Source organism: Geotrypetes seraphini, chromosome 3 (genome assembly GCF_902459505.1).
Source record: "Geotrypetes seraphini chromosome 3, aGeoSer1.1, whole genome shotgun sequence".
Lineage (NCBI taxonomy): Eukaryota > Metazoa > Chordata > Amphibia > Gymnophiona > Dermophiidae > Geotrypetes > Geotrypetes seraphini.
Genome location: NC_047086.1, coordinates 216,188,749 through 216,210,590, shown reverse-complemented (window position 1 = coordinate 216,210,590; position 21,842 = coordinate 216,188,749). Strand labels below are relative to the sequence as shown.

General features: G+C 43.7%; 1 protein-coding gene across 1 annotated transcript in view; it reads right to left on the bottom strand.

Annotated features, from left to right (window-relative positions):
- TAC3 (tachykinin precursor 3) overlaps positions 1-10,077 on the bottom strand; it is a 36,373-nt gene extending 26,296 nt beyond the window's left edge. The window contains exon 1 of the mRNA XM_033938957.1: positions 10,057-10,077. The gene's annotated coding sequence lies outside the window, so the exon portion shown is untranslated. The remainder of the gene's footprint in view (positions 1-10,056) is intronic.
- Positions 10,078-21,842: the final 11,765 nt, after the last annotated feature.

The window sequence follows — 21,842 nt, the reverse complement described above, 5'->3', positions numbered from 1 at the left end:
TACCTAGAAAAAAGCTATGAATTTTATAAAGGCCATTCCTAGTGGAACAGCCTTTATAGAATACAGTGGTACCTTGGTTTATGAGCATAATTCGTTCCAGAAGCATGCTCGTAAACCAAAATACTCGTATATCAAAGCGAGTTTCCCCATAGGAACTAAGGGAAACTCGCTTGATATGTTCCCACCCACCCCACCCCCCAAGGCCAGCGGCGCTGCTCTACCCCCCCTGAGAACTGGCATTGCTCCCCCCAAAGGCCCCCCCTGCGTGATCCGCCATCCTTCCCCCCCCCCCCCCCCCCCGCAATCCGGCACCCTCCCCCCCCGCGATCCGGCATTCCCCCCGCTCACATCGCATCCCCCCCGCCACGATCTGAAATCCCCCAGACCCACCCGAACATGCTGCTTACCCCCCATCTGGCTACCGGCACCGGCACAGTTCATGCCGGTGCCGGTGCCCGAAGATCTGTGTCCTCTTCTTTGCTGGGCCTTGAGCATCTGCGCATGCTCAAGGCCTGCGAGTTCACACTTTCTCCGAGAGCCTGTAATGTAGGCCTTTAAAACCTTGGCCTGCATTACAGGTGCCTAAGTTTTAAGTTAATTCACACCAATAGCGGGGCAAACCTATAGCTTCAGTTAATTCTATACATCAAGCCTAAAGAAGCTATCAACTACTATAAATTCAAATATTAAACAGTTATATATCACCACAATTTTTGCATACAATACATCAATGAATCAATAAATATTCATAAACATAACCCCTAACCACTATTACATTGAAAGCCCTTCCCTTCCCCCATGTTTAAAAGAATACTATCTCCCAAGTCCATTGTGCCTTCGGCATCAAAAGTCAATTTGCAAGGTTTATGCATCTAACGTTTAGGCAGAAGTTCTGTATCACCCGTCATACCACATCTGATAGAATCATAAACAGTCAACTCCACAAAAGCTGTTTTAAAAAGATCATCAAGAGTCACGCCCGACATAGGACTGTGTTTCGCTTTATAGCATCTTTAGGAGCTGGGGCTGGCAAAGGCTCCCAACCTTACTTTACGTATAAGTTACATAGCCTCATGGATGAGACATCCAAATCGGGAACTACATTCAAGCTCACAATAAAATGGAAAGCAACTTCTCTAAGATTTAAGTTAGGCGTGATACTGTAATAGGTACCTAAATGTGATTGACATATTATAGGCGCATATCAGACACAATTTATAAAAATTCCCCCTAAGTGCTTAAGCCAATAATTGATTGTTATCACCAATTCAGCCAAATACTTTGTGTGCATCTCAAAGATTCCTGTCCAAAACCGAGCGCCTCATTTTGGGCGGCCTATATAAAATTTTCTCCAATGTGCTTAGTGTTTGAAAAAAGTGACATAAAGGAAGTTGATAATGAGAATGGTGAAAGAGCGTGAACTAGTGGGTTTAAAGTACAGCAGGGGAGATTAAGGTGAGATTTCAGGAAGAACTTTGTACGTGGGAGAATAGGCAAGCAATGGCACAAATTACCTAGGGAGGTGGCAAAATCTCTGTCACTGGAGTAAGTCATAAATATCTTTTATTCCAAGTGATAAATATCCGCTGTGATATATGATTCAACCACTCTTAATAGCTATAAATTTCATAACTTTACTGAAGCTTTGGACCTCAGAAACACCACTTATCGCTCAAATGTTTATCATAGCGATAAGCTTGACGTGTTGTTTCCTCACTGACCCACTTTGTTTTAATCCTAATTGGATTTCAGTATTTAAAGTGCAGTCATAAACCTTTAGTAATATATGTAAAAGCATTTGACTAGTAGCACTTTAAAGCACTTTTTAAGCACTTTGAAACTATTGCACTTTAAATATTGATATCCAATACGGATAAAAAAAGAGGGCCAGTGAGGAGACAACACATCAAGCTTATTGTTATGATAAACATTTGAGCGATGAGTGGTGTTTTTGAGGTCTGAAGTTTCAGTAAAGTTATGAAATTTATAGCTATTAAGAGTGGTTGAATTATATATCACAATGGATATTTATCACTTGGAATAAGAGGTATTTATGAGCTATATGTGATTCCAAGTTAGAGTACTATTGAAGAAATAACCATCTTAGTGGGATTGGAGTAAGTCAAACATATTACTTGGAATGGTTTAGGAAATAATGTACCGGGCCATGGTGCGTCCTCACCTGGAGTACTGCGTCCAGCACTGGTCGCCGTACATGAAGAAGGACACAGTACAGGTCGAAAGGGTCCAGAGAAGAGCAACTAAAATGGTTAAGGGGCTGGAGGAGTTGCCATACAGTGAGAGATTGGAGAAACTGGGCCTCTTCTCCCTTGTAAAGAGGAGACTGAGAGGGGACATGATCAAAACATTCAAGATAATGAAGGGAATAGACTTAGCAGATAAAGACAGACTGTTCACACTCTCCAAGGTAGGGAGAATGAGAAGGCAATCTCTAAAGTTGAAAGGGGATAGATTCCATGCAAATGTAAAGAAGTTCTTCTTCACCCAGAGAGTGGTGGAGAGCTGGAACGCTCTTCCGGAGTCTGTGGTACATGAAAAAAACCTTCAAGGGTTTCAAGACTAAGCTGGACAAGTTCCTGCTAAACTGGGACATACGCTGGACTCATTTAGAGCACTGGTCTTTGACCTGGGGGTGCCACGTGAGTGGACTGCCGGGCAGGATGAACCCCTGGTCTGACCCAGCAGCGGCAATTCTTATGTTCTCATGTTTATCAAAAAATACTCACACAACCCACTGTAAACACAACACCAACACTCTTCCATTCACATGTTCTAAATTATGGGGAAGGAAAAGCCTCAGAAACAAAGGAAATTCTTACATAGTGCCATTTAGCACTCATGTGTAATCCGTTCTGAGCTCATTGGGGAGAACGGAATAGAAAACTAAGTAACAAAATAAATACGCTTCCTAACTTACTCCCTCTTTAACGAACGCATAGCCTGGGTTTTAGCGCCAGCAACGGCAGTAACTGGTCCGACACTCATAGAATTCCTATGAGCTTCGGAACAGTTACCGCTGCTGCTGGGGCTAAAACCCGTGCTATGCGTTCATAAAAGAGAGGGCTACAGAATTGGTATAAAAACCTCCCCAAAACAATTTTTCGTTTTGATATTCAATGCAGCTCATATTTTTAATGTCCAGAAACTCAAAAGAACAACCAGCGCACAAAATCATCCACTTAGCTTAAATCATCCACCGAATCAGACCAGGCAGCACACATTCTTCACAAAACATTGCAGTCTCTGTGTGAATAGAGTGGCAGTGTCATGCTTACTGAGGGTTTTATGATTTATTTTTATATAAGCTTTTTACCACTGTCCCTATATATTTCATAGGAAATAAAGTACCAGAGACAGAAGATGAACTGGGTGGTCTCCTGAAAACCTTTTCAGCTCTGTCTGTGATTCTAAGTGGCACTTGATATCTCTTAAGCTCAATTTTTCTGTGATGCTGTGGCTTTAGGTGTGTGGATGTTAGTGCCAGATTTACCTATAAACTCCAGCTTAGGGCCTCACAAAAGTTCAGAAATAATTTTAGCACATGTATATCAATGTACATTAAAATTGTTTAAAAAAAATTCCATATATGTATTACTAGGTGTCCTTATAGACAATTGTAAACTTGTACTATAATTATGGCAAATCTACTGCAAATCATAACCTGTTAACTGTATATTATGCATGTTTAACCTGTAACACGTTCTGAGCTCTTTGGGATAGAAAACGAATTAGATAAATAAATTTCTAGGGTATACGATATGGTATAACTTATTAACAAGGGATCTCCAAGCTTTATGTAGCTAGGGCCTCACTGGTGGATGTTTAAAGTGACTTGTCATGTTCAGAGTTCAAATCAAGCCCACAGTAAGCTGTCTTGCCTGCTGAAAGTCATGGTTTCCATTTTGCACATGTAACGGCATTAGAAAGGAGCAAAGTGATATATACACAGAGTCATGCTCTAAGCTCGATGCAATTAGAAATATTTTAATTGGCTTCAGTATAGTCTCTGATTGGTGATACAGGCGCAAACATCAGTCCTGATTAGAACTAACTGATGAGTGTCCAGGAGCAGTTGCCCCCTCCCCACCTTGCCAAAATGATTATTCCCTAGAGTTAGAAGCAGATTGTCTGTCTTCTGCTACAATAATTTAGCCTGACATTCTTCACACCCTTAGTAACATCCCAATTGCCCCAGGATGGTATGAAACTGAAAAGTAACACAAGGTTTAATGGACTAGCGGCACCGATTACTGGTGTCAGTAAGCTATTGAAGTGGTAACATCCTTAATGCATGTCCTTGTCTGATCTGTTTCCCTTGAAATGTATTTTCTTTGGCTATTTATATTAATTATCTGGTTATAAGGAGAAAGGTGAAACAGACCTCTAATTTAAATTGTCAAAAATGAAACATTTCAAGAAAAATTCAGAATCCAATTACAATATTCCTCATAACTCCAGCCAATAATAATAATAATTTATTTTTATATAACATAGCGGTTTACACAATAGGTACTCAGCATACAATATAATAATAACATCATACATAATAAAATTCTAAGTAACTAATACAAGCATTAAAACTAATGAATAAAAAAAACACAATATAAAGTAAAATAAGTATAGATAAAAAGATTAACGGCCTCTTTTACAAAGCCGCATTAGCGGCTGCCGCGTGGTAACAGCCCCGAAGCCCTTTAAATCTCTATGGGCTTCAGGGCCGTTAGCGCAGCGGCAACTTTGTAAAAGAGGCCATAAAAGTACATTATAACTACATGATAATATGAAAATCAGTAATGTATATTATATTGTTTAAATAAGTGGGTTTTAAGATCTTTTCGAAACTGATAGTAAGTAAGAAATGGAGAAACAAGAAGATTCAAACATGAATGCATTAATCCTGCTTGGAATGCTAAGGTCCTATCCAAAACTTTTTGTAATGACATGCATTTGCTGAAGGAAAATAAAACCAACCAGATCTACGAATATTTTTCTTAGAAATTAAAAAACTAAAATGAGAAACAAGGTAAGCCGGTGCTAAGCCAAATAAAACTTTAAAACAAATGCATCCAAATTTAAATAACATCCTAGCCTCAAACGGTAGCCAGTGAAGCTTTTGATAATATACACTGATATGATCGTGTTTTCTCAGATTAAAAAATCAAACGAACAGCCGTATTTTGTATGATTTTTAGTCGGTTAGTTCTGTGCTCTCCTCTATGGCCAACTCCAGACTCCATCCCTTCTACCTTGCTGCACCGTATGCCTGGAACCAACTGCCTGACTCGTTAAGTCAAGCTCCGTCTCTGGCAGTATTCAAATCCATGCTCCAATCCCACTTCTTTGCTGCTGCTTTCAATTCCTAACTCCAACCCATCTGCTAAGCACCCATATCTGTCATATCAGTCCCTCTGTAATTCCCCACCTGAATACTGTGTATAGATGCACCTTTTTGTCCAGTCTGTCTATCATAACTAGATTTTAAGCTTTTTTGAGCAGGGACTGTCTTTTCCATGTTTGGTGTTCAGCCGTGTGTATACCTGGTGGCGCTATAGAAATGATAAATAGTAGTATTTATTTATTCCCAGGGGAGCTCAGAACGGTTTACATAAATTTATTTATCACTTTACCCCTTTCTAACAGCAGCAACATATGTCACACGGAAGCCAATACTTCAGCAGGCAACACAGACAAGTAGGGTAGGGTTACCATATGGCTCCAGAAAAATGAGGAGAGATAGAGACATCCGGGTTTTACTTCCACTGAAAGAAATGGAGCTAAGGAGGACAGATAGAGACATCTGGGTTTTACTTCCGTTGAAAGCAATGGAAGTAAAACCTGGATGTCTCAATCTGTTCTCTTTTTTCTGGACTCCACAAGAGACAGGAAAACTCAACCCCACGCAAAGCAGAGCAGAACTAAAAACAAGTGGGGAAGGGACTGTACACATCAATCTATAGACCAATTACAACTTATTGAAAATAATCATAAAAACATATTTTATATGTAAAACACCAAGCCTTATTGAGAGTCCTCTTTTGCTTATATTCTTGGATCCAACACAGTTTGTGTTTTGGCTTCCACTAGAAAGCCTTCTTCAGGGGTAGGCTTGTGATCTAGTTGATGGCGCTGATATAATATATATTCCAAGAAATGGCTCTAGGCTTGTAATGCTGTGCTAAATGACTTCAATATTAACGCTTGCAGGAAAAAACTGGCAGCGTCATAACTAAAAACAAAAACGCCTTAAAGAATATAGGTTGATGTATACAGTCCCTTCCCCACTTGTTTTTTGTTTTGCTCTTTTTTCTGGGGCCATATGGTAACCCTTTTGTAGGCGTAGGGCAGGGGTGTCCAATGTCGGTCCTCGAGGGCCGCAGTCCAGTCGGGTTTTCAGGATTTCCCTAATGAATATGCATTGAAAGCAGTGCATGCACATAGATCTCATGCATATTCATTGGGGAAATCCTGAAAACCCGACTGGACTGCGGCCCTCGAGGACCGACATTGGACACCCCTGGCGTAGGGGCTTGATTTGAACTCTAAACACAACATTGTACAGCAGATGACATCAGAATTCACATTTCTGCTGTGGCTTTGTGCATTCCTGCTTTCCTCATTCTTTCCATTTCATTTATAAGCAGCCCTGGCATACTAGCACCAGGAGCCTAAGGATTTTCCCCTATAGAATAGGAGGATGGGTCTATAAAAATAGGAGTGGTACTATATATAAAATATGGAGTCAATATTGAGCTGATGATGACCAGAGGTTTTTAGGCCACTCACTACCGCATGTTAAGCTGAGTCCTGATATCCAATGGCAGGCCATATCCAGCTTCTAGCATTGAATATCTGGGTATCTGTAGCCACCTGGAAGTTGACCAGGCATTGGCTGATATGCAGAGCAGTGCCCTATTAGCTCAGCAGATAAAGTTAAGACAGCCAAGTTAGGATAAACATTTTGCTGTCCTAACTTTATCCTCTTACTCCATTAGCTACTGTTTGAAGCCAGAGAACATAAGAACATAAGAATTGCCAGTGGTCCATCGTGTCCAGCAGTCCGCTCCCGCAGTGGCCCTTAGGTCAAAGACCAGTGCTCTACTGAGTCTAGTCTTACCTGTGTATGTTCTGGTTCAGCAGGAACTTGTTTAAATTTGTCTTGAATCCCTGGAGGGTGTTTTCCCCTATAACAGTCATTTGGCTTAGTACCTATCTACCTTATTTCCCACTTTGCAATATTCAAGTCCAACAAGAACACTCAAAAAAAACTACTGGTATGCTTTCACGGCACCAAAGTGAGGAAGAGGTGGAGGACAAAGACCTGTACAGGTGAAGATCCTAAGACCTCCATGAAACTGGAGGTAAAGACAGACCCCTGTGAACCTCAGATTAACAGAAATATGGTAATGCTACTTTAGGCCTAAAAGCACCCTGAACAAACTATTAGAAGAATCACATCTCTCATATAATTTCTCTCTCTGCTAACATAAGCAGTTTTCATGCGAAACTCATCTTTCACACAGAAACTAGCAAACATCTGCTGACAATGGCAAACAAGTACGGTAGTTTGTTTATGATAACGGAAATTAGCAGCATCAGAAGGAAAGTAACACATCACTATAATTCCAGGTTAAGTTGACTTATCAGAAATAATACCAACCACAAGGATATGAAATTGATAACTATGCAAATAAGTAACAGGAATAAGATGGGCCTTGCTTGGAAATTAGTGATTCTTGATATTAAAAGCACAAATGTCAGGGAAATCAGGAAAGCCATTTGGCAATAAGACATCACACTTCAATATGACTCAGAAAGTCTATGTTGTTAACCAATTAATTAACTGATAATGAAATGACAATTATGAATTTCCAATAGAAATCAAGAACACAGCATGTACTAATGTGGTCTTAGGTTGCTAAGAATGTATAAAAGACCAGTTTACTAATGGATTAAGCAGAACAGACACCAGGTATACAGAAGGCTGGCATTCTATATATGCTATCTGTTAACTCAATTGGCTGAGACTTATTCTTTGTAAGCTGACTATTTTTGATTACTAATAAATATATATACAATATACAACTAAATGGGTTGTCGTGTGAGGTCACTGATCAATGGAGATTTCGCAGCGCTCCCAAAAGGCCTGTTGTTATAAAAGATTTTGGGGAAAAACCATTAACCTATCAAGCAGGAAAAATAAATATATGATGGAATACTCTGTTACCACAAACCCAGTCGTACTATTCTTTTAGAAGGTTTTTGAAAACATATTTATTTGATAAATTTGTCACTGGACAGCAATTATGAAATGTAAATTGATTGAAATGATTTGTAATTCGAATATTACTGCTGTGTTATATGACATGTAATGATCGCTATTTTGTAATAGTCCTGTTGATGTAAATCGCCCAGAACTAATATGGTGTTGCAGTATATAAAAAACAAAGTTATTATTATTATTATTACTACGAGGGGCTGCTGAAAAGTTTTCAGCCCAAACAACAAAGTTGGAGCAGTCTCCATCGAGGGCTATACACTTAGTCCAGTGATTTTCCACTTTTTTCGTTGTCAGAAAAATACAGAATGAAAACAGTGGAAAATCGCTTGACTAAGAGGGGCATTTTCAATAGTGCGTTTAAGTCCGACTTTGTGTGTTTACCGCTAGAAGTCCAAAGTCAGATAAAGATTTGAGTGTATTGGATGTCCAAATTTTTTTCCAAAAATTACCTGCTTGGACATGTGGAGGGGCATAATCAAAAAAAACATCTAAGTCCCCTTTTGGCCTAAGACCTTAAACGTTGAAAGTAGAAGCAGGGAAAATGTCCATAATCAAAAAAAAACGTCCAAAAGGAGTTTTTTTTTTTATAATGGCCTGCCTCTACCTTCAGCTGTTTAAATGACCAGACCACCCACCACACTACGTCTAAACTTATACCCCATAATGAACCTAAAAAACGCCTAAGCCCCAAACGTCCAACACAAGGGCTTTTAGGCGAAGGAGGAGCCAGTCCTTCGCCTAAAAGCTGGATTCTATAACCGGTGTCTGTCAAAAACAACACCAGTTACAGAATCCACCCCAACCCCCCCCCCAAGACATCGGGGCAGGAGGAAACCCAAGCCCTCCTGCCCCGTGATCCCCAACCCCCCCGATTACGTTCAGGGCAGGAGGGAACCCAAGCCCTCCTGCCCCGTGATCCCCAACCCCCCCCCTGAGTCCGATCCGGCCAGGAGGGAGCCCAAGCCCTCCTAGCCTCTCGCTCCCACTCCCTAGAAGATCAGTCAGGAGGGAGCCCAACCCCTCCTGCCCAGGCAGACCCCCTACCCCCCACCCCCACTATAATACAGGCAGGAGGGATCCCAGGCCCTCCTGCCCTCGACACAACCCCCCCAAAGACCGCCCCCCCAAACCACCGATCGGCCCTTCCCCCGCCAACCGGCAACCCCCCCGCCGACCCACGACCCCCCACCCCCAATCCCAACCCCCATACCTGTTAAATGTTGGCCGGACGGACGGGTGCCAAGCCCGCCCGTTCAACAGGCCAGCCAGGCCAGCCGACTCCTCTACCCGAACTGCCACAACCCGCGGCAGGAGAAATAGGGAATCTCTCCTGCCGCGGGTCGTGGCAGTTCGGGTAGAGGAGTGATGGCATCGCGGTAGGGGAGATGAGGCATCTCTCCTGCCGCGATCATTGCTGTAGGGGGTAGGCAGGTTGCTGGGGCCGCTGAGCTGATCGCTTTTTAGACTTTTTTTTTTTATTATGAACCCCATTGGCTACAAAGACGTCTAACTTTATGCAGTATTTTTGACCACAGATGCATCCAAGCTCCAAGTGTCCAAATGCAGACCATTTGGATATGGGAAGCGCCAGCATTGTAATTTTACTGGCCATACAAACATACCAACAGAGCAGTGGGCCACCTTAGAGGCCACTGCTGCAGACTTCACATAAAGGGTGCCAGATGTACATCTCACCAAAACCCCGTTATAATTTAGTGTGAGCCCTCCAAAACTCCCCCAAAACCTACTATACCTACCTGGTCTACCACCTGAATAGCCTTTATGGCTGCAGCTAGCATCTATATGGCGGTAGAGTAGGATTTTGGTGAATTTTGGTGGCCTCACACTTTCTATCATAAATGTAGTGGTTAGAGTGTCTTATGGGCCTGGGTCCTCCTCTCTATGGCCCATTAGTGTATCCATCAGGCTACTTAAGACAGCTGTGTGATGCTCTACTAGGCTTTCCCATACCAGATGCTGCTGGAGTAATATACGGAAATACATTTTTACAGAATAGGTGGTAGATGTGTGGAACAGGTGGTGGTGACAAAAACTGTCTGAATTCAAGAAAGCTTGGGATAGGCACATGAGATCGCTTAGGGAGAAGAAGAGATAATGGATGCTGTGGATGGGCAGATTGGATGGGCCTTTATCTGCCATCATGTTTCTGTGTATGTGTGTTTCAGTTTCAGTACACCTCTGTGTCTGCATGCATATTGTGACAGGGAAGCTCCTGTCCCAGTGCCAAGAACTACAAAACCCAGCATACACCCTGTCTTGAGCCCGAGAAAACCTGGCCCGGAGCGGGGCCAGCCAACACAACCAGGAAGGGAAGAAGGAAATCAGGCCATAGCAAAGCCCAAGAGTCAGAGGGGGAGGGCAGGTGACACTAATTACTCTCCCTATTGCTCCTTTCCTCAGGTGGGGAAACTAAGGTCCAACCCAGGAGGGGGTGGGGCTAGCCCTCAGGAAAGGCAAATTAAAAAACCTCTGACACCACTTGGGGGGGGTGGCAACCAGGAAGCACAGGTGAAGCTACTGCTAATCAGCACTCAGCAAGGAAGGCTTGCAGCTACCAGGGAGGAGTGGTGCCTCAAGCCAGGACCCCATCCTGGAAACAACCTAGCAGGAGGGGAATTGAGAGCCCGGGGAGGTATCTCACTGTGGTGGACCAACCTTGGAAAGCAAAGTCCAGAGACTGGCAGAAAGCAGCCACGGTCAGTACAGACCTAACCCCCAGGCAAGGAGGTAATTGGCAGGCAGTGTCTGAGGATGCCGGGGGGAATAGTCTGAGCCAGGAATCTTTGAATTATGATATGGACAGTATTAGTGAAGAATGTGAACCTGGAGAGGACATGGAGATAGGGGGAGAGTATGACTGAGAGTTTATGCTAACTGTCCCCAAGAATCCAGTCCAGGATTAGGAATCCTGAACAAAGCCCTGCTAGAGGAGGGCAAAAGTACAGTGGTACCTTGGATTACGAGCATAATCCGTTCCAGGAGCATGCTCGTAATCCAAAATGCTCGTTTATCAAAGCGAGTTTCCCCATAGGAAATAATGAAACTCACTTTGATGCGTTCCCCCTCCCCGAGAACCGGAATTGCTCCCCTTGAAGACCCCCCCCTGCGATCAGGCACCCCCCCCTGCGATCCGGCACCCCCCTTGCCTCGAACCGGCACCCCCCCGCCACGATCCAACCTCCCATCCCCGACACGATTGGGCACCCCCCCCCCCGACACAATCCGACATCCCCCCCGACACAATTGGGCACCCCCCGCCGCTTCTTACCCTCATCTGGGCTCTTGAAGATCTGCCTACTTGTCTGCTGGGCCTTGAGCATCTGAGCATGCTCAAGGCCTGCGAGTAACTCGCAGGCCTTGAGCATGCTCAGAAGCTCAAGGCCCAGCAGACGAGTAGGCAGATCTTCAAGATCCCAGATGAGGGTAAGAAGTGGTGGGGGGTGCCCAATTGTGTCGGGGGGGATGTCGGATCGTGTCTGGAGGGTGCCCAATCGTGTTGGGGTCGGTCGGATCGTGGCAGGGGAGTGCCCAATCGTGGCGGGGGGTGTCAGATCGTGGCGGGGGGGGGTGCCAGTTTGAGGCAGGGGGATGCCGGATCGCAGCGGGGGGGGGGGGGGCTCGTAAATCGAGCTATGCTCGGTTTCCGAGGCTCCGAATTTGCAAATGTTTTGCTCGTCTTGCAAAACACTCGCAAACCGGTGCACTCATAAACCGAGGTACCACTGTAAATTGCTTTAAGAGGAAAAGAAAGCATTACCAACTACTTTAAGGTGCCTTCTTGAGACCTGGAAAGAGAGGGCGTTAATGTGGTTTTCTGCGGGGAACGGCTTCCCCAACCAGAGGTGTTCAGCAGGAAACTTGAAAGCCAAACTTTTGTGGTTTTTCTTTTGGTGCTTCAGTTTGTTTGGACTTACATTGAATAATGAGCCTGGAGGCCCCAGGCGAAGCCTAAGGACTTAAGCCTTGTTTGAATTTTCAAAATGTGCAAAGCTGAATGTTTATTCCAAGCTAATTTTTTTTCTTTAAAGAAACTTTAATAAACTTGCACTTTTGTTCTCAGAAGATCCGTTTCCGGGTTTTCTTTTTCACCAGCCACATAAAAGGCGCTACATAAATCTACCTGTGATCCGAGCCCGGCTTCCCACCTACTTAAGAACCGGCCCAGCCACAATATGTCCTGGATATGAACCTCAGTGTACCTGTAGATATTTCAGTATATCTATATTTGTATGCTGGTGTGTAGACATGACCACTAATATCGACATGTTTGCTTAATTTTCAATTCTACTCATATGAGCTTTTGTCCAAATCCCATAAATGTTCTTGCATGAGGAAGCAATTCTTGTTAGAACATTTTGCTCACAAGCGCATCTGTAACTGTTCTCCCTACTGACTATCCTCAGAAAAGTCAATTATTCTTTTACTGGTTCAATTAAAAAGTGATGGAGAGAAAGAGAGCGGGAAAGAAGGAAAGAAAAAGAACCAGAGACCAATAAAGATACAGAAAGTAAACTGAGATAAGAGGCCTTATGGAGCATCAGTTCAGACAAGTAGAAAGAATCTGGGCAGGTGTGTGAGGGAGGAAAAAAACATGGCAAAATCCAATGCTACACAGGGGGCTGTTTACCACATGCTTAAAATGATGGCAATTACAGATCCTGGAACATTGAGAAAAAAAGTAATGTTCAGATGTGGCTGCAGATGCTGACTATAAAATAAACAGAAAAGAGAAGAAATTATTTTTTTTTAATTTTTGCATATGGTTAAGCATGCCAGGGACATAAAATTGCATTAAAAAAAATAGAAGGGAATGCTTTGCTGTGTATGTAAGTCAGCAGGGGAAGGATCTTCAGGCACAAAGAAGATGGTCTGATTCACAGTAAATTCTGGGAACCAACAGAGTAGAATTTGTTTTTCATATGCAGTGACATTTTGATTAAAAAATATATCAGAGTGGTTGTCTGGGGTGCTGTGTGACAAGGGGTGCCACTGGGATCTCAGAGCAAGGGCAAATCAGGACCCCAGCATGATCCTCCAACAACCCAACCCACTCCCTTCATATAGGGCACCACAGAGCCAACCTTGTTTAGACAGTAACTTATAGAGCAGGGGCAGCCCTATAATGAGGCCAATGAGGCAGCACTCATGAGGGAGTGGCATTTTGCTGCTGGCCAGCATACCTGCTGGTCAGCTCTCTCTGCTGCTCCCCTTCCCAGCATCTAATCTTTTCACCCTCTCCTCCCCCCCAGGCATTTTTTTTCTCCCCCAGCCCCGTGTCTACTTTTAGATTTATCAGCGGTGGCAGTGATTCACAGAGTGGCCCTGCTGACTCCAGCGCTTCTCTCCACTGTGGCCCGCCCTTTCTGACAACTTCCTTTTTCCATTGGGGTGGGCCGCAGTGGAGAAACATGCCGGGGTCGACAGGGCCGCTCTGTGAATCACTGCTGCCATCACCAACTCTAAAGTTAGACGGGTGGGGAGTGGGGGGGAGAGGGTGAAAAGCTTAGATACTGGGAAGGGGAGTGGCAGAGAGAGTTAACCAGCAGGTATGCTGGCCAATAGAAATATGCCACTCCCTCAACAGTACCTGATATTGGACTCTGGAGCAGGCGAGGGTGGAGGGACCAATCCACCTCAGGAGTAGCCCATAAGGGGGCGCTCTGAAGGCCAGCATCAAGATCTTCTTCCAGCAAAGGCAACGTTCACAATTCAGTGCTCTGTAGGCATCAGATCTTCCTTTCTGCTGAGTCCTGCCTAGAAGAGGAAGGCCTGAAGCCAGCAAAACCCATAAGTTGGGGGTGTGTGACAGAGAGAGAGAGAGAGGGGAGGAGAGGGGAGGGGGAGAAAAATGCTGCATCTAATTAGGGAGAGGGAAGAAGAAGGAAGACCAGGGAAGGGAGAGAAGAGGAAAGAGAGATGCCAGACAATGGGGAAGGAAGGGAGGGAAAGAAAGGAGATGCCAGATCATGGAGGGGGAGGGAAGGAAAGGGGAGAAGACAGAGATTCTAGACTAAGGGAAAGGAAGGAAAGGAGATGCCAGATAATGCAGGGGGAGGGAGAGATGGAAGGGAAGGCAAGGAGAGGGATGTCAGGGCATGAGGGGAGGAAAGGAAAGGAGAAAGAGATGCCAGACCATGGGGTGGAATGGGAATGTAGGAAGGAAAGGAGAAAAAAGTGATGCCAGAGCATAGAGGAGGGGGTGGAGACAGAGAGAGAAAAATGGAGAGGAGGCTGAAGCTGAAATGATTCATGTACAAAGGAGAGAAGGGGCACAGGATAGTTTATGGAAGGGGCATAGAAAGAGGGAAGATGCCATATGGAAGAGAGATAGAGAGGGCAGACACTTGATGGAAGGGGCAGAGAGAAAGAGAGGGTGGACAGTGGTTGGAAGGGACAGAGAGAGAGGGCGGACAGTGAATGGAAGGGACAAAGAGAGAGAGAGGGCGGACAGTGTATGGAAAGGACAGAGAGAGAGGGCGGACTATGGATGGAAGGGACAGAGAGAGAGGGTGGACAGTGGATGGAAGGGGCAGAGAGAGGACAAATGCTGTATGAAAAAAAGAGAACGAAGAGATGATTAAAGCAGAAACAACAAAAGATAGAAAAAAAGATTTTTTTTGTTGTTGTTGTTACTTTAGAATAAAGTAGTAATGGTAGCTGTATTGATAAAAGTTTATAAACAGGAAATGGAAATAAGGCAATCTTTTTATTGGATTAAACCCCTTTCCTCTGGTCAGGACAGGATACCTTAACAGCAGTATACTGTACTGACCTGAAGAAGAAGGATTTGGCCTCTGAAAGCTAATTGAAAAATGGATTAGTCCAATAAAATGGTAATATTTCCCATTATTTGTTTTATTTCCCTTTGATAATTTGTAACATGCTGATTGCTGTTTCTCAGTTCTTTTCAGATTTCCATCTGCTATCTTTATATTTCGCATAATATTAGGGTACAATAAAGTGTTTTATCTGGAATTTATTAATTGGAATATATTAGCTTTGTACTGTATTCTGTACAAAATATGGAGCCCCTTTTAAGGTTTTGTATTTCATAAAGTGCTATTGCTCAGATAACATGAAAATCAGGATTTTTTTTTTTGTATGGCGACTTCCATGGAGAAATGTGCTAGTTCTAATTTGCAGTTTGGGGGGGAGCCAGAATATCAGCTCTCTTATACTGTGACTAACGTTATTATAGTATGTTAAACTGAGATTTTCTTTTGCTTTCTTTCTCATTGTGCTCCTTGTTTTTTGAGCACCATCTATCTCCTTAGAGCAGGGATGTCAAAGTCCCTCCTCGAGGGCCGCAATCCAGTCGGGTTTTCAGGATTTCACCAATGAATATGCTTGAGATCTATTAGCATACAATGAAGGCAGTGCATGCAACTAGATCTCATGCATATTCATTGGGGAAATCCTGAAAACCTGACTGGATTGCGACCCTCGAGGAGGGACTTTGATACCCCTGCCTTAGAGTATGGCGAGAAACATGTTTTTTTAGTTTGTCTGGCAGGATCCATTGTTCTGCTTTAAACATGGGTGACCTGGGCCTTAAAAGAGTGGTGTGTGAGGCTCTGCTGTCATTTACTGTTTTACTGAAGCTACTACCCTCTAAGAAGTTGCTGCTAAAGGCAGCTGGCCAGTCTTGCCTAGTAGTTGGGGCATCCCTTGGCCCACCCCTATTTTGGATGCTCGGAGGGGGGGGGAGGGGGTTAATCCCTCGCCTCAGACAGCAGTTTGCCTTGAGCCGCCCCTGGAGATTTATTTAATTTGTTTTCTATCCCATTCTCTCCAACGAGCTCAGAACGGGTTACAGGTTAACATGCATAATATACATGTAACGGGTTACAATACATAATGTAATGATGTTCTGAAACAACTAGGGCAGAAGTCAAACTTCTGCAATACTTGGAGTTATGGTGTCCATAAATAACAGATGCCCAGGAGTAGATATCAGCCAGAGAGCATCACAAATCCCAAATTAGGCTCAAATTTCTATTCTGCATATACTATTTGTGGGGGAAAAGACAATAAATGTCATAAGTTGCATTCATCTCTTGGGATTTGTTAGAGGTATAACTTAAGTGATTGACCAAACATTTATCCTATTTCAGTGGCGTAGCCAGACAGACAGTTTTGCGTGGGCACAGCATTTTTTCTGGCACACCCCACCCCATCTCAAAATTTAAATACTTAACTATTAAGGACCCCCCCAAACTCTGTCAGCTGAAGACTTTTTCTGAATGTGGCCAGAACTCCCTTTTACCAAGCTTGGCAGGCAGCAGCAACATCCCTAAGCCACCGATGCTGGCCTCCCACACATACTTAGTTGTTGATGGCTCAAGGATGCTAATATCACCGACTGCAGAGCTTGATAGAAGAGAGTTCTAGCTGTCTATGGAGAAGGCCCTCAGTTGGGGATACTTGGGAATTCCCACCAGCTAGCAAGGATCAGGACTGGTATTTGATATCATAGTACCCAGGTCAGAAAATAAGAGGGCCCCTCTACCTCCTCGATCCCCTCCAATTTCTCCAACTGCCATTACTATCACACTGACAGATGCTCACCAAATGCAGAAAAAGTGATCATAAATTAGAAATAAAAATATTTAGACAAAAAATGAACTGGAAACCTCAAGAAGTTAAACTTAGCCTGTACTGCAACACTAGAGAAATAAAAATAGAAATGCATTTCCTTTTCTACTGAATACAATATAGACACTCGCTATGCACATTTCCCAACGCGTACATATTCCATTTAAAACATTCAAAATTTTTTTACCTTTGTTGTCTGGACATTTTATTTTTCATCCAAGTTGGTTCCAGTTTCTCTTTTCTGCTTTCCTATCTGTTGTCTGCTAATTCTCTTTCAAGCGACTGCTGTCCATTTATCTTTCTCCTCTCTGCTCTCTATATCTGCCTCTGACATATCAATCAGTGGTGTAATAAGGGTGTGGGGGGGGGGCGGGGCGGACTGCTCTAGGTGCTATCCTTCCTTCTCTTAACCCACTCCACCCACAACTCTTACTTCAATGGGTCCCTGGCAGTGGTTCTCACGTGTTGCCTACTGCTAACCCAGATGCTCCCCTCTGCTGTATTCCACCCAGGCAAAGAAGCAGGAAGTTGCAACAGAAGGGATGGGGCATGGCAGAGGAGAGGTTTCCAGATTAGCGGCAGGCAGAGTGTGAGAATCACTGCTGCTGCCACTGCTGTGTTGAAGAGAGCACCATGGGAGGCCACAACCTAGCCTGTTTTCTCCATGCCAGCACTATAAAGGTGCAAAGCTGCTGGGTGGGCCCGAGCCCAAACTAGGTCATCCTAGGCCCTCCCAAGGCTATGCCTCTGTCCCATAGACACAAAATAGGAGGAAAGGCTGCAGAAGATAAAGCACAGCATGCCTTTCTGATCCTGGATAAATAGCATGATTGCTGTGTTAGCCCACTTCTAATACAGGAAAGGAAAGAGAGAAGAAAATTAGATAAGTTGACAAATGTCTGTTGGATTTGGGAACAGAGGATGAGGGAGGGGGAACAACCTGATTATTTTAATGGATGTTGATCATATGGTTATGTATTTATTTGTGTCTATGATTAGGACTGTAATCCAGTTTCACAATTAAAGGAAAGGTGGGAAATCAAACATTATTATTATTTTTTTTTTTAAAGGAGGTTAGGACCTAGGGGGCCAAATTACTAAACTATTAGATAGATTGTGAGCCCACCGGAACAGATAGGGAAAAATGCTTGAATACCTGAATAAATTCATGTAGACCGTTTTGAGCTCCCCTGGGAGAACAGTATAGAAATTTAAATAAATAAACATCAATTCAAACTGAATTAAATATCTGCTGTCCCTCACTGCACTCTCTATCTGCCCTCTCTCCTGAACATGCAGAGATACCTTGTGTATACCTTCCTCTGCAGCATCTGCACGTCCTGGACTGTGTACCTGCATGTCTTCCTCTGTACCTGACCTCCTCCACTGTACCCACAGGTATTCCCGTATGCATCCACAGCTATCCCCCTGTATGCATCCACTTGCCCTGCACCTGTGCACCTGAAAGTGTTCCTACCCCTCTACCTGCCTTGCTGTGCTGCACCCACTCTTCACAGTGACTGATGTACTGTAGAGCACTGAGATTTTCTTGTAAATTTATTCTGAGCTCCTACTCTCATTTACATTTCTGTCAACCTGTCACGCTCCCATGAGAAGACTGAACCACTTAACTATAGGCAGAGAGGCAGAAAAGAATCTCTCTGTCTCTTTTGAATGTCTCTTTTCCTCTCTTGGTAGAATTTCTTTGTTACAGTCTCTTCCTTGTAAACATAGAAGCTGCTGGCAAAAGAAAAATCAATGAGCCTTCTTGAAGTCTCTGAAAGCGGTTGACAACTTGTGAACCTGCTTGTGAAATTTTTCCACTAATTTAGAATGAATTTTGAATAGTAAACCATGCATTTGCAATGCATGCAATTTGAAGTCAATGAGTGTGATTTAGGGCTCCTTTTACAAAGGTGCGTTAGGGCCTTAACGCACGGAATAGCGCATTCTAAAATGCCGTGCACGCTAGCCGCTACCGTCTCCTCTTGAGCAGACAGTAGTTTTTCAGGTAGCGCGCGCTAGTCCGGTGCGTGCGCCAAAAAAGCTAGCGCACCTTTGTAAAAGGAGCCCTTGGTGGCAACAATGCACACAGATGCTAGTATGATAAAAGGTATGGAAAACCTTTCATATGCTGAAAGACTAGAGAAACTGGGGCTGTTTTCACTGGAAAAGCGGAGACTTAGAGGGGACATGATAGAGACTTACAAGATCATGAAGGGCATAGAGAAAGTGGAGAGGGACAGATTCTTCAAACTTTCGAAAACTACAAGAACGAGAGGGCATTTGGAACCATTTTTGAGATACGGCAACCAGAACTGAACACAATACTCGAGGTGAGGTCGCATCATGGTGCATTACAGAGACATTACAACATTCTTAGTCTTATTAGCCTAGAAAAGGACTTAGGGGTACTGGTAGACAAGACAATTAAAACGTCAGCCCAGTGCGCAGCAGCCTCTAAGAAGGCGAACAGAATGCTAGGTATCATCAAGAAAAGTATTACAACCAGAACGAAGGAAGTTATCTTGCCGTTGTATCGGGTGATGGTGCGCCCGCATCTGGAGTACTGCATCCAATACTGGTCGCCGTACCTTAAGAAGGACATGGCGATAACTCGAGAGGGTTCAGAAAAGAGCGACGAGATTGATAAAAGGTATGGAAAACCTTTCCTAAGCTGAAAGACTGGAGAAACTGGGGCTCTTTTCCCTGGAAAAGCGGAGGCTTAGAGGGGACATGATAGAGACTTACAAGATCATGAAGGGCATAGAGAAAGTGGAGAGGGACAAATTCTTCAAACCTTTGAAGACTACAAGAACGAGAGGACATTTGGATAAATTAAAAGGGGACAGATTCAGAACCAATGCTAGGAAGTTCTTCTTCACCCAGAGGGTGGTGGATACCTGGAATGTGCTTCCAGAGGGTGTGGTAAAACAGAGTACGGTTTTGGGTTTCATGAAAGGATTAGATGTTTTCCTGAACGAAAAGGGGATTGAAGGGTATAGATAGAGGATTAATATGCAGGTCCTGTACCTGATGGGCCGCCACGTGAGCAGGCTGCTGGGCATGATGGACCTCTGGTCTGACCCAGCAGAGGCACTGCTTATGTTCTTATTTACCATCCCTTTTCTAATAATTCCTAGCACCTTGTTTGCTCTTTTGGTGGCTGCCACACATTGGGTAGAAGATTTCATTGTATTGCCTACAATGACATCTAGATCTTTTTCTTGGACACTGACCTCCAAGGTGGACCCTAGCATCTGGTAACTATAATTTGGGTTATTCTTCCCAATGTGCATCACTTTGCATTTGTCACATTAAGGGCTCCTTTTACAAAGATGCGTTAGGGCCTTAATGCGCAAAATAATGCGTGCTAAATTGCCGTGCGCACTAGACCTTAATGCTAGCATTGAGCTGGCGTTAGTTCTAGATATGTAGCACAGGTTTAGTGCGCGCTAAAATCCTGCGTGCGCTAAAAACGTTAGTAAAAGGAGCCCTAAATTTCATCTGCCATTTGGAGGTCCAGTTTTCCAATTTCCTAAGGTCTGCCTGCAATTTTTCACAGTTCGAATGGGTTTTAACAACTTTGAGCAGTTTAGTGTCATTTGCAAATTTAAACTCACTTTTACAAAACCATGCAAAAGATTTTTAGCACCGGCTGGCACACTGAATGCTCTGCACTGCTCCATAGTTTATTAAAATTTCGATTAAACGCTTAACATAGAATTCAAAGCGTTGTACATTAAAATAAATGGGGGAATTTATATTAAAATAAACATGACTTACTACAGAACTACTAACATACTGGAATGGGATATAAAACAAGGGGAAAGGGGGGAGAACTCCATTAATTAAAGAAAAGAGAACAAAAAAGGAAATAATATCAAGGAGGGGAGGTAGGTAAGTTAAAAATAATAAAATATCGAGGATCCAAGATGGCGGCAGTCCCGGGACAGCGTCTCTAATTGCTATCTATAGAGCAGTCCTTTCCGATTCCTAAAAACTCTAATGCCGTATTCGAAGCATAAGGGGACGGTTCGGACTGATCCCCCTGCACCCAGACTCCGACCCCTACTCAACGCTCAATTCTGGACTTTGTTTCCGTACCTGGGAGTTCCACATCAAATGTCGAAGGGAAGAGGATCCGAGGTCTCGGATTGGGAGAGTTCTCTCTCCCCTCCGGCAGCTGTGCCGCCACCACGCCCAGACTATCCTGCAGCTGTTGAGGGACCCCAGCAAACTTTCTCTCGCGAGGGAGACCCCAATTGCAGGGGCAGAAGCAGCAGAAGTTCTGGCTGAACAACGAGATTTGGAAGGGAAGGTGGTAACCTCCACTCCAGCAAGATCATCTCCGGTGGTTACATTAGAGAGCAATTTGAATGCTCTCTTGAAGCTCAACTTTTTCAGTTGACAAATCTTCTCAGGAGTTAACAACGCTTGTGAGTACTGTTAAATCTCTATCTGAAAAATTTTGAAGGAACTAAGCAGCAATTAACTTCAGAGGTTAAGCAGGTGAAAGAAAAAGTAGAAGATCTCCAAACTTTATCCTCAGGATTGGTTAAAGACAAAATTCTTCTTAACAGAAAAATTGAACAATTGGAAAACTATAACCGAAGGCTTAATGCTCGCTTGCTAAATTTTCCAAAATCATTAGGAGTGACTCCCATGGAAATGAAAACTTCAATCAAAAATTTCCTGAACAACTACTCTCCTGACTATATTCCTCTTATAAAAAAAGGACATGGGAGCCACACCGGATGAAGGTGTCCAGAATCCATCAGAAGTTTTGAATCTTACAGATTTTCTTGAGACTTCAATAACTGAGACCTTAGAGCATGCCACCCTAATTGTTTCCGAACAGGATATGTCTGCTTTACTTAGGCAATATTTCCGCAATTCTCCAAATACCATTCATGGGGAAAAAAGT